Consider the following 13,119-nt stretch of genomic DNA (forward strand, 5'->3'; position numbering starts at 1 on the left):
CATTCTTAAATCTCAAATTGACAATAGATTATGTAACTACCACACCTTCAAACTTTTTGTGTTCACTCATCTCAAAGAAGATGGAAAGGGGATAATATCTGAGTCACTTGTGGATTCCAAAACTGTTGTTTTGACATGGTATTAATTGAAGAACCCAGAATTCTTTGACTAAAGATTAGAGAGATATAGTACTGCCTTTGGAGTGTTTTGTTTCCATTCTTATTCATTATGCCTGATGTATCACAGTGTGTTCATCTGGACCAAGTGATTTCACACACTCAAATAAATCCATTTCCCATGAAGTTACAAATGCTGCACAGTAAACTATCAGATATAGAGAATCCTTTCAGTATCTATGTTTAGGTAGCCAGAATTATGGAATAAGACAACAAATCAGGAATTGGAGAATCAATATATACTTGCTGTATAGATAAGGCAAAGTCAGAAAGCCAGAAGTAGAAGTCATCAAAAGTTTCAAAAGCAAATTTTTGGTTTAAAATATTTGGCCCAAATGAGGAAGACCAAAGCAGGTTAGTGCTTTTATAGGTGGTCCCATAACTTCTTCAAGAAGTCCATTAGAGGCACCAAACGTTTGTACTCAACAATAACTTAACTGTTGGTGGCTTGCACCCACAAGTGCCACCACAAACAAAAGTCATAGTGTTCTCTTTCCATAAATATTACAACCAATGAAGCACTGTGGAGCAGAACACGCCTTAATAAATGGGGCCATCAGAGGTCAGAATCATCCTGATGGCAAAATCAATTTTAAGAATGGGATAAATGCATACTTTCTTCTCTAACAAATTTATATACAACATAAAACACACGTTTTTCTAAGAATTCGATGGGTCTTTATGGATTATAGATCTAGGCTAAAAGACTGGGTATACAGACTCCCTTGACTGAATAGGAGACTTCTTCTTTACAGGCACTAGAGAGGATAATGCCTTAAACAAAACATCATTAAAATATAGAGTTTAAGAAGTTATTCAGATAATATGGAAACAAAAATATTTGTGAGTAAAGTATATGTTTTCCCTCAATTGTCTTTTGATTAAAAACACCTATTGGTCAAAAGACCAAAGAAAAATGGATGCATTTGAACTATGGTTTTGGCAACAAGTACTGAAAGTGCCAGGGATGCCAGAGGAGCTAACAGAACTGTCTTGAAGAAGTAGAACTAGTATGCTCGTTAGGAGCAAGGGTGGTGAGACTCCTTTGCTTGTACTTTACCCATGTTATCAGGAAAGATCAGTTCCTGGAAAAGGACCTCTTCCCTGGTCGAGTGGCTGGGCAATGGACAAGAGGAAAGCCTTTGAGCGGATGGACTGACCCGTGGCTGCAACGATGGGCTCCAATGGAACAAGTCTGCAGAGGCACAGGGCCTGGCGGTCAGTTCATTCTGCGGGCAATAGTGTTGCTGTGAGCCTGAACCACTTCGACGGCACGTAACAACAAGAAGAACATTGGCCAATGGGATTATTTTTCAGTTCATATAGATCAAGAGTACAACTTTGATCTAAAGAATATCACAAACTCTCAACGACAATTAACCAAGCTATCTGCAATTAAGCAGTTCGAAGCCACCAGCCATTCCACTGGAGAAAGAGAGGGGTTTCTACTCCCGTAAAGAGTTACAGTCTCGGAATATCACAGAGGCAGTTCGTTATACCCTACTCCAGAGGGCGGCAGCAAATGTTTTGTCTTTTAAATCAATGTCTGCATGTGTTTCAGAATTCATATGCTACATATGGCTTTCAGTGACTGATATTTCAGGAGTATATCACCCAAACTTTTTACTATGGTCCCCCGAGGTAGACTCACATGTCTCACTTTCTGGTCATAGTCAAGTGTGTAAACTGTTTGCAACACATAGAGATTCAATATAAATAATTACAATTTACAATCTTTTAAAAAGTTTATTATAAATGATTGAGTCTTTCATGACAGAATTTAAAATCTGATGTAAAAAAATACATTAGCTAGTCAATCCAGTAATTCATGATGTGATTTTCCCACTTTTAGTGCACATAACACTTTTATCCTTAAAATATAAGTCATGCTTCATGAGCTTGTTGCCATCTGATTTGTCATTTGTTTATATTTTTCTTTGGATATTCTTCTTTGCCTTTCTACTTAAAAAGTTATGTCAAATTATACCTAGTAGAAGTAGAGTGGAGTAGATCCAAATGTAAATCCCTATAAAGTTAAGAGTAGTGTTAATGTAATCACTAACATGTTATAACCTTAGTGATTACTTTACTCTTAATTTTTTGGTGTTTCCAACAAATCTATCTATCTATCTATCTATCTATCATCTATCTATCTATCTATCATCTATATATCTATCAATCAGCTATCGATCATAAAAAATATATAACATATCTCTAGATCTACACTTTTCTTCTATCCAGCACAATTTCCAAAGTAGTCAAGCTATAATAAAAAGCTAACACATGTTGAATGTGTATCATATGCCAGGTCGTGTCCTAACTACTTTATGTGAATGATCTCATTTAATTCTAACGTGGTGTAGTTACTTTTATTAGTAGTCCTATGGTCCTAACAGGTGAGCGACCCTAGTGGTGTCATGGGTAAGTGCTCAGCTGCAAACCCAAGAGTTGGTGGTTTAAACACACCCAGTGGCTCCTTGTGAGAAAGACCCATGGATCTGCTTCAATAAAGATTATAGCCACAAAACAAAAACAAAACCAAAAAAACCTTTTGGATCTCTTTTGCTCTATCACATGGGATGCTGCGAGGCAAACATTGACCCCAGAGCACATAGCAACGATGTAACAACAGCATAGGAACGGAGAAAAGATGCAAGCAGAGTCTTTGTTTCTTTAAAATTGTTAATGAAAGATTTTAACTTTAATCTTAAATTATTAATTGGGTGTAGGTTTCTAGAGATTTACATTCAATAATTCATACACATTTTACTCCATATCATTCATTGCAATCCTTTCAAAACAACACCACTCGGGTCACCTTCTCCCTGGGATTCCTGCTTCCACTCCTCTTTTTCTTGCAACCCTTCTGAACTTTGTCCTCGGGCACATGCTGCTCAGTCAAGCTCCAATTATTGATTGTTCCAAGGTGTGTCTATCTCACTAACTATCAGTATTGCTCCCCTTATAGACTTGCCTATTATCTGGCTCACAATTGAGTCCCAGAGATGAGGTCATGTCCAGACTTAAAGGATGACTAAGGGCCATAATTTTGAGGTTTCTTTATTTGACCAGTAAACCTAGTCCCTTTGATGGCTTTGAGTGTCATTTTACATTATTCTCCAAGTATATCCAGGACTTCCTTGTATTATCCTTTCAGAGCAGTTGATAATGGTAGCGAGGCATCCTGGTCATCTGGTCTTAGCACCATGAAGATGGAGGTTCATGGGATCCATTATTTCCAAATGTCTTTGATTTCCATCTTTCTTCTCCCATGTAGACAGGGACAGACCACTAGTTTCACCTTATATGACTACTTACAAGCTTTTAAGACCCTTGTCACTCACCAAAGTAGCATGTCTTTGTGGACTCTATTATGCCAATTGACCTTAATGTTCTCTGAGACTAGGCACCTGAGCCACTGGGCCCCGAAATTCAATCCCTAAAGGTATTTGTTTATGTATGAGAAGTTTTCATGTATGTGTCCACTGTGTTCTCCATCAGATTCATGGCCATATTTGCATCAATGGTAAATAACTATGTATGAACATACTCAACATATAGGAATAGGTAGGAAGGTCAAATTTACACATATTTGTGGGTCCAATCCCACTCTTCCTCTCAAGTCCATTCAGCCTGCATCTTCTATATCATTGTTATTGCAGGACTGTATATGGAACAGAATCTACTTCTGTTGCCTTTAACCCTTGTACTCCTCCCAGTTCTTTCCCTGCAACCATCATCTATTTTTCCAACCTCTCTCTTTCATACCCAATCCTGGACTTTTAAAAATCTTCACTCAGCTACTCACATGATGTATGAATGGTATATATTGTTCATTTTTCCTTTTCATATCCATTATTTCAATTATAAAGTTTTCTTCTGTCTCCATGGATCTGCCCAATATGTATTGTATAGGTAACGCAGAAGCAATGCTAAATTTAATATCTTCAAAGTAGATCAGAGGGGAGAGGGCTGCTTTCACACAGCAGGACTAAGAGCATTCAATGGACAATTCCCAAACTGGGTTGGTTGGTCTTCCTTTTTCTCTGATTTTTTTAAAGCATTTATAAAAGTCCTACTTATCTTGCACTTGAAATCTATTTCATCTATTTCCACATGTCTTCCTCCTGTGGTTCTGAAATGATCTCCTCTAAAATATTTTTTATTTGAAACTTTAATTTCTTCTCTTCTTAAATTTTCTTTTCATACCTCATAAGAGAAAGAAACTTAGTCAAGTGAAGAGAACACTTTAAGGAGGTTCAAAAGTCTGAGATTTCATTCCCGACTCTGCTAGTGACCTGTTATATGCCCTTGGGTTTAACCTCACTGCGCCGGACTTAGTAAAGAGGTGTTTCAAGTTCTCTGCTGACATGGACTCAGTGGGCCAGAGCCTTCAAATGAGCCAATTGCACTTTGGGATTAAGTTAAGCCATTTGGAGGGGCATTAACCCTTTCTGGTCAATGAATTTTTTATGCACGAGTAAGATAACTTACTAAACAGTGCCTACTGTCTTCCATTATGCGCTCCTTCTCCTCCAATTGCCTAACTTACATAGAAAGTGTCACACTCAGTCAATAACTGAGCAATACTTGAGAGAAGTGCTGAGCAATGGAAAAAAGGCATCAAAAGTAAATGAAACGACCCTCAACAAACAGGTGAACAAACTGTAGAAAGCAATGACTTGAAAATGGACTGCGTTTCCCTCCTCATTGAACTTAGTAGTTGCCTGTTTGTTTCATCTTCCTGCTGCGGGCTGCTGGCATTCCAGCAGTAAACGTGCCACAGCGCAGGGCTGCATAGCTACCACATCTCCTGTGAAAGCACCTCTTCATTAAGTGCAGGGATGGCATCTATTGCCCTCTGGATCAAAGATAAACTCCTGACCGTTGCCTTCAAAGCTCTCCATTACCAGGATTCACTCCACTTATTTGTTCTAATCTCTAGCCTTTCAGTAACATTCTAGGCAAGCTTTCCTTCTTGAGTTGATTCACAGTCAGTTCTTCTGTTACAAACTCCTCTCCTTTCCCTCAGACTTTCCATACTTGTGCCCCTGCCTCACCTCTTTCAGTTTCATCAGATTTTCTCCTTTGATTTGAAGCACAAACTCTGCCTCCCCCAAAACGTTCCACAATCAGTTTTAGCAGGAGAATCCCCAATGAGTCTAGAATTTGTGAGAGTATAAATAATGCCTTTCTTAATGATAGAGGTGGGGCAGTGATCTCTTACAAGATTTGTCAGGTTTGAGTACGAGAGCTGTTTTAGAAATTGGTCATTTAGATATCCAGTCCAGAGTCATAATTTCATAATAGAATAGGAAAACCCAGTACTGAATTTTATATAATCTGTGTATACAATCCATGGAGTTCTTAGGCAATTTTAAGTATCATGCACATCTCTTTTTCATTTGGATTATGGGACTGCATTCACATATACATTTACTATCATATGTGGACCCAATTACAAAACAAAGAAGATAATTTCACCAACCCAAAGCAAATGGATTAGAAAGAGATTTTTTTTCTTCCTTTTTATTAAGCAATTTATTTAACATCTTGAATTAAGACTGTAGACTAGGAATAAACAGATGCTACATAACATTGTGTATGTGTGATTCCACTTTGTTATAATACTAAAGCTATAACTTGAACAAATGTAAAATTGTGTGGCCTTGGACAGATCACCTAATTTCATTTAGCCTTGGTTTTTTTCAATGTAATACAGGGATAATACCACTTAACTCTGTGTTTGCATGATAATAAAGCAAAACAAACCATACAACTCTTTTCCTGGCCCATGTTATGAATTAAAAAAAATGTTTCTGTGGCAAACTTCCCCTCTATATTTATAGTTTCTACACATGGTATCTTTTTGAATATTGTTGAGAGGGTCCAAACATTTGGAAAATACATTGGAAACAAATACAAGAAAAATCCTCTCTGAGTTATTAAAGAATACATCTTAAAAACTGGCAAATGGCATTTCAGCTTAAAATGGTCTCTACCAGCTGGCAACCTTGATATACCCTACTAACTTACCAAGAAGAGATGGAACGTTTTGAAAATGCACAGCAATAATGAAAGCTATAGCTGTCACACTAGTCTCAGACTCTGGAATATACTTCCAATAAGTTTAAGGCTGATGAAACCACAGTGAGATAAACAATTAATAACACTTAGTATAATTTTAAGAAGCAAGCTTGCTTCCTTGAAAGTTGTCAGGAACACCTTTCATCTCTCTCCTCATTCTCTATTTCCTAGTTGAGAAACACAAGGTCAATTCCAACCAAAAAAACTAGAAAGGTGCTATTTAAAAATATATATATGCAGCTAGAGTTCTGGAAGAGTGTACCTTGGCAGCTGTGGTTTCCACAATGAAGTGTCAAGAATAAAAATAAAAAAGAACATAGAGCTACAGTGAGCCTTGAACATAGAATACATACTAAGGACTTTCATTCAGCGTGTGCTCTATCTTGGCAGTATGTTGGGCAGCAAGGGTGTGGGGGTTCATGGCAGGTCATTGTAACTTGCACAGCTGAATATATTGCACACAGGGTAGATTGGATAGAAGCTGTATCTTTAAAACTACTGGTGGCATCTAGATCTGAAGAGAAAGCATTTCAACTTGCTAGACCTGGGAAAAGAACAATAAATAAAACACAGGGGTCATGATATACAGCTGGAGCCTGGTGGTGTAGTGATTATGTATTGGAAACCACCAGCCTCGTTTAGGTGAAAGAGGGGCTTTCTACTGTCATCAATAGTTATCGTCTTTGGAACTCATGGGGCAGGTCGACCTTGTCTTATAAGAGTTGCTATGGGTCAGCAATGGATTTGGAAAGAAGTTTGCTCATCTGAATTTCTGAGTAAACAGGGGAAAAAAATCGATTTTATTTTTATAGAGAAGGCTTGGAAAGGCTCCATATGTGATTTGAGAGTAAATCCGGAATTATTTTTAACCAGATTATGTAGGAAATTTTTATAAAACTCTTCAACACCTTTAATTAAAGTCAGTAATCACCTCAATTGCCCTCAAGATCAATGATAAAGATTAATCTTGCTATTAAAATTTTCTATTGGTACTACTCTCTCACTAACCAAACATTAACCATAACATTCTTTATGAAAATTCCTCTTATCCACAAAAAGAGGAGAATTAAAAGAAAAGAGATCAGATACCACAAGAAAGGAGAGTAAGATATTCAGAATGATACAAGAAAATAATTTTAAGGAGGTAGTTTAAGATAAAACACTTAATTTTGTAATCTGCACAAACTGTTAAATGTCAGGCGGCTATTTTAAACACCTTTTCACTTATCAAACATTTTTGAGTATTTACTCTGTCAGACTCTGCTGCAAGTGAACAACGTAGAGTAATGAAATCTGAAGTTCAGGTCTCTACTCTTAAGAAGCTAGCATAATGGTAAGGAATTCATACAAAAATATAAACAGATAATAAGGGTGGCAGAGACAAGATGGTTGATATATTCTTCAAATCCCTCTACTACTTTTTCTTATATTGCCATTGAATTAATTCAAACTCATGGTGACCCTATAAGATAGAATAGAACTTCCCCTCTGGGTTTCTGATAGTGTTAAGTCTTTATAAAAGAAGTGTGATAGGGTTTTTATGCCAACATGCCTCCAGTACGAACATGTGGGCAGTGTTTAGCCTGTCAATCAGGTTGTAGCTTAAAGGGAGCGTGACTGAGATAAATTGCTCTCAGGGCTGGCTTCTTCCTCTTTCTCCCTGGTGATCAGACCAGTGTGCTGCTGCCTGAGTTAGATGCTCTGTGTTACCTGTGGCCGAGCCAAACTGGATTGTGGTGGACCATATTGCCTTCCCTTGTATCACTATGCCTTGAGGCTCCATCAAAACTTGCTTTGTTAAGCTACTGTGGTACTGCTACTGGCCTCTGCTATGCCTCAATATCTTATCTTCCTGCTGTTTCCATCCCATCTTGCTGTGTCTGCTGCCTGTGGGCCAGCTCTGACTGAACACCTCCTGCCAGCAACTTCACTGTCTGCTCCCTTGACCTTGGACCAGCAGCCAGCATGAGTTGGAAGGACCTTCAGTATCTTAAATATACCATGAAAATGAGTTGAACTGAGTCCATACTGCTGTGAGGACTTATTTATATAATCATAAGTGTCCAAGTTTTGTTTCTCTAGAGAACCTTGTCAAACACAATTGGTACCAGGAGTGGTTCTAGAGCAGTGGTTCTCAACCTTCCCAATGCCTTGACTCTTTAATACAGTTCCTCATATTGTGGTGACCCCCCAACCATTATTTTTGTTACTACTTTACAACTGCAATTTTGCTACTGTTATGAAATGGGCAACTCCTGTGAAAAGGGGTCATTCAACCCCCAAAAGGTTGTGGCCCATAGGTTGAGAACCGCTGTTCTAGAGAAGCAAGATCATAGAAATGGCTTTCCTGTATTGGTTGTCCAACTTGATTAGACCTAACAGTATTGTGAATGTTGCCTCTATCCCAGAAAGCATGAATAAATCTGCCACTACTACTAGAGAAGGTGGTGTTAATCCATGGTGTAAAGTGACAAAGTTAATATCTATGACATCACCAAGCAAAGATGCAATGCTGGTGAGAGGAGAGGCTCTGGATGATCACGTGTTTGATATTTTTCAGCAGTTTTGTCAGGATGAGAAGTGTAGGAAGCTGATTGGCTGGTTCTCCTTACAATTGAAAATGTGAACAAGGAAAGGGATGATCTCAGACCTCAGAACCACATCTCAAGAACCAAATAAAAAACCTAAAAGCTTCTGCATATGCTACAAAGGAAAGCTTTCTCTCATCTAGTAATAAAGCTGACATTGTTGAAAACGAAATCCAGTCTCATCATATGACAACATCAGCTGAATTGTAGGCTTAGAACAGTATTTGATATTAAAGTAAGGGCATTAATTGGAAATAAATGGGTCCCTGAAACGTGGGAAGGGATATATGGGCTGATGATCAGGAAGAGGATATTGAGCCCTGTGGTAGTTACACACTTTCATGTCAACTTGATAAATAAGAATAAAGGGGTAGAGTCTGGCCTGTCAATCAGGGAACAGCCTGGTAATCCCTCCTTGTGGGTGTAGCCTTCTCATGAGGATTCTGGGACTTCCTCTCTTCCCTCTTCCCTGGGGGATAACAATGAGAATAGAGATAGCAGGAGGATTAGGGGAAGGTGAGGGGACAAAGGGGGATCGATTCAAGGATCAACATATAACTACCTCCCATGGGGATGAACAATGCAAAAGTGAGTGAAGGGCAACAGAGGACCATGTAAGATATGAAAATAATAATCTATAACTTATCAAGGGTTCATGAGGAATGGCGGGCAGGGGTTGAAGGGGGAAAAACGAGGAGCTGATATCAAGGGCTCAAGTAGAAAGATAATGCTTTGAAAATGATGATGGCAGCATACATGCAAATGTGCTTGACACAATGGATGAATTTATGGATTGTGATAAGAGATGTAAGAGCCCCCAATAAAAATATTTAATTAAAAAATTGATTTATATTAAAAAAAAGAATTGAGTTTAGGTTTGTATTCATTTGCCTATTGCTATTAATAGAAATGATTATTGTGAAGTATGAAAATAGAGAGTTTGTAAGCTCACTGCGGTCAGCTTTAAATGGGTATGTGACACACCTGCAAAGAAGGATCTGAAAATATAAGCCTCACCCAGTGCTTTGAGTTCTCAGGATATTTGCATTTGAAGACACTTGCCTAGGAGGCTGTTGACAGACTGAAGAATAAAAAAATGAACCCTTTGGCTTTTTGAATTTTTAACTATTGTTTTGTGCCTGAAGTTGGAAAAATTTGGAGTCATGAAAAACTCTCCACTCTAGGACTGATCACCAAAAACAGCCAGGGGCAGCCTGAAATGTTTGCTAGATGACTACCCGGATCTACTTGTTCAATGGAAGTGGGAGATATGCAGAAATAGAGACAGGGTGAGGCTGGCCACTGACACCCATGGCTCTGGTTCACAGGGACTAGGGGAGCAGACAAGAGCAGGTTGGCTAGTCTGAAGTATAAAGAGTTGTGTGAAACATGACCTAGCCCAAGGATGCTACACTAAGGTTGTGAGATTTTGTGATGGGGCCAATGGTCGAAAGGCAAGGCAGCCAATATGCATGCAGGTGAAGCTAAGTGAGGTAGCCCACATTGAGTTGCCCAGAACCAGAACAGATGAAGAGAAGATTTTTGAGTCTGTGAACTGGTGCATATTGTTGCTAACTCTATAGATGGCCTGTCATGATTTGACTTTGCAACAGTTTTATTGGAAAATTATTTATATATCATATAATTCAATAGTTCAATCATTCAATCATACCAAAGAGGATTGTACAATCACCCCACATCAATTTTAGAACCTCCCCACCCCCACCCCACCCCCATAGTCCATGGTTAAATCACTTTAAGATGAGTTATGCAATCATAATTCATTCTAGTGCTCCGGTCCCCTCCCATTTCATTATTTAACCCTGAAACCCCCTTTCTCTCCCTATCATCCACCCCCATCCTGAATTTCCTATATCCCCTTCCATCAGTTATAATCACTATGCACCCACTCCTGTGCTTCACAGCTGGGAGAAGCAGCAGAAAACAATAAAAACAAAATCATGCTAAGGTGGTAAGGTTAAAAGCATAACAGTATACAGACAAAAATACAAATAATGTGTAAGAAGGAAAAGACCCCAGCAACAATAAAGTCAGGGAAGACATTTCTATCATGAAACCAATAAGAGATACCCTGAAGAAATTAAGTTGTGTCTATAGGGTTGTCAATTTACCAAATCTCAAATTCTATACATCATAATCTAGATTATAGTGGTCTCTGCCTGACAGTAAACTGTTTGCAATTCTTGGCTGTGGCTAAAGCAGATCTGCCATTGGCTCAGTCTGACTAGATGCTCTACTGTCCTCCATAGACCTCTACAAATTGGGTGTTCATAATTTTGTGCTCTGATGCTTTTTTCCTCATCATATTCCAATTTTGTAATTGGCATCTTTGGATCACCCAAGCTGGTGTGATTCTTCCATGTGAATTTATTTGACTCCTCGCTTAGATGGCTGCTTGATTGAATACAAACCTTTAAGACCCTAGACACTATTCTGATTGATAGCCGAGCACCATCTACTTTCTTCACCATACGTTGATTTAGTGCCCTTATCCTCAGTGATCATTTCATAAAGGTATGTATCAAAGAGGGACATTATATAAGAACTGATTTTTCTTAAATTGGAGCTAGGATTTAGTGTGAGCCCCAAACCCGCGGAATAAAGATTCTTCATATCAAAGAACATGCTTATCTCCTCAGATCACTGGTTTGATAGAAGTGGACAGTATAGAAATTGGATACCCAAAATTGGGGTAATAAAGGCATGAAGTGTCTGGCTTAAAAAATTTCATAAATGGACAAATATATTTATGGGATTATGGTGTAGGCGCTCACTTACTACAATTGTTAGGCTTAGAATATGTTTGTTTTGTTCACTTTTAGAACATGATGTTTAAATGAGGTTGGCACATTTAGAGTTGTATGCATTTTAGTTTTATCCTGGTAGGCACACATATGATTTTATTTTAAAAAGTATGCATGGAGAAAGAATTGTGTAAAAGTGTCAAGGTGACAAGGGGTGGTCTATGGTAGTTACATAATCTCATGTCAAATTGATAAATAGAGTAAAGGGGTGGAGTCTAGCTTGTCAATCGGGTCACAGTCTTATGGTACCTCCTTGTGAACATGATCTACTCATAAGGAAGGTCCTGGGAAACTGCTCTCACTCCTCTGCTTCACCTTCCTGTTGACAAGCCACTTCAAGTCATGATGATGGCAGCCAGAGTCTGGGAGATGTATCCACCACCATTGGATCTACAAAACTTCCCACCCACTGGTCTGTGACCTCCCTGCATTCTGCATCATTGAATGTGGCTGCATGAGTCTTAATAGGGATTTATGGACTAGTATTGGGCTTATGGATTAGTGGTTGGACTTATGGACTTGATCTGGACTGGGCTGGGACGTTTGCTTGATACATAATTGCTTCTTGATATAAAGCTCTCCCTGGATTTGGTTTTCTAGTCGACCTAGTCTGCCACAAGTAGAACGCCTCAGTTTTCTCCCGTGGTGGGACTGGTAGTTTCAAACTTCTTACCTTGTGGTTGGCAGCCAGATGCACAACCCACTACCCCAGGGCTCCTGCTCTACAGCAGAGATCCAAAAATCATACAGATGATAATTCTGGAACTCTAAGCATGAAATGAAAAGGAAAGGAATGTCTTAAGCACTTTTCAGAAAGGTAGAGAGAACAAAAACAGTGACTAAGGTGTGAGAAGAAGTGGAATCCACACTACATCCAGGCATTCTTAAAAAGAGGGAGGTTGGGTGAGGAGAAACCAGCTGCACATACTCTCTAGTGAGAGAGAGACAAAATGTGGAGAGATCCTGAGTGAAAACTAACAAAGCAGAATACAAGCTGAATCTCATAGAGATAAGTGCAGTGAGGGTTCTCAGAATACTAGAGGCACAGAAGTCTACAGAGCCACTGGGAACTAAAAAGTCACTAGTACAAAGCTCTGTCATTTGGGTTGCGGGCCATTAGCGTTGTGGCTGGAGATGCTTGACTCTGGGAATCCCTTGTCTTGATGGAGTCTGAGGAGGAGGGACTGGGTAATAGTCTATGTTTGCTTAGAAGTATATCAGGCTCATGCCAATGAACTGCAAGAGAAATGACTTTTTCTCCTATTGTCTTCACCATGTTGACTGGGGGTGAGGCTACTATAGCAGTCTGAGTACTTTGGAGAAACAAATCCACAGAAACTCATGTATAAGAGATCCTGCCACACTGAGGCAAAGCACTGGGGGAGTGCAGCAGAATAGCAGGGGAGGGGAGCAGCAAGATCCCCAGGGAATGATGAGGGTGGA

Source organism: Echinops telfairi, unplaced genomic scaffold (assembly GCF_000313985.2).
Source record: "Echinops telfairi isolate 266 unplaced genomic scaffold, ASM31398v2 ScPeMD7_4;HRSCAF=17, whole genome shotgun sequence".
Lineage (NCBI taxonomy): Eukaryota > Metazoa > Chordata > Mammalia > Afrosoricida > Tenrecidae > Echinops > Echinops telfairi.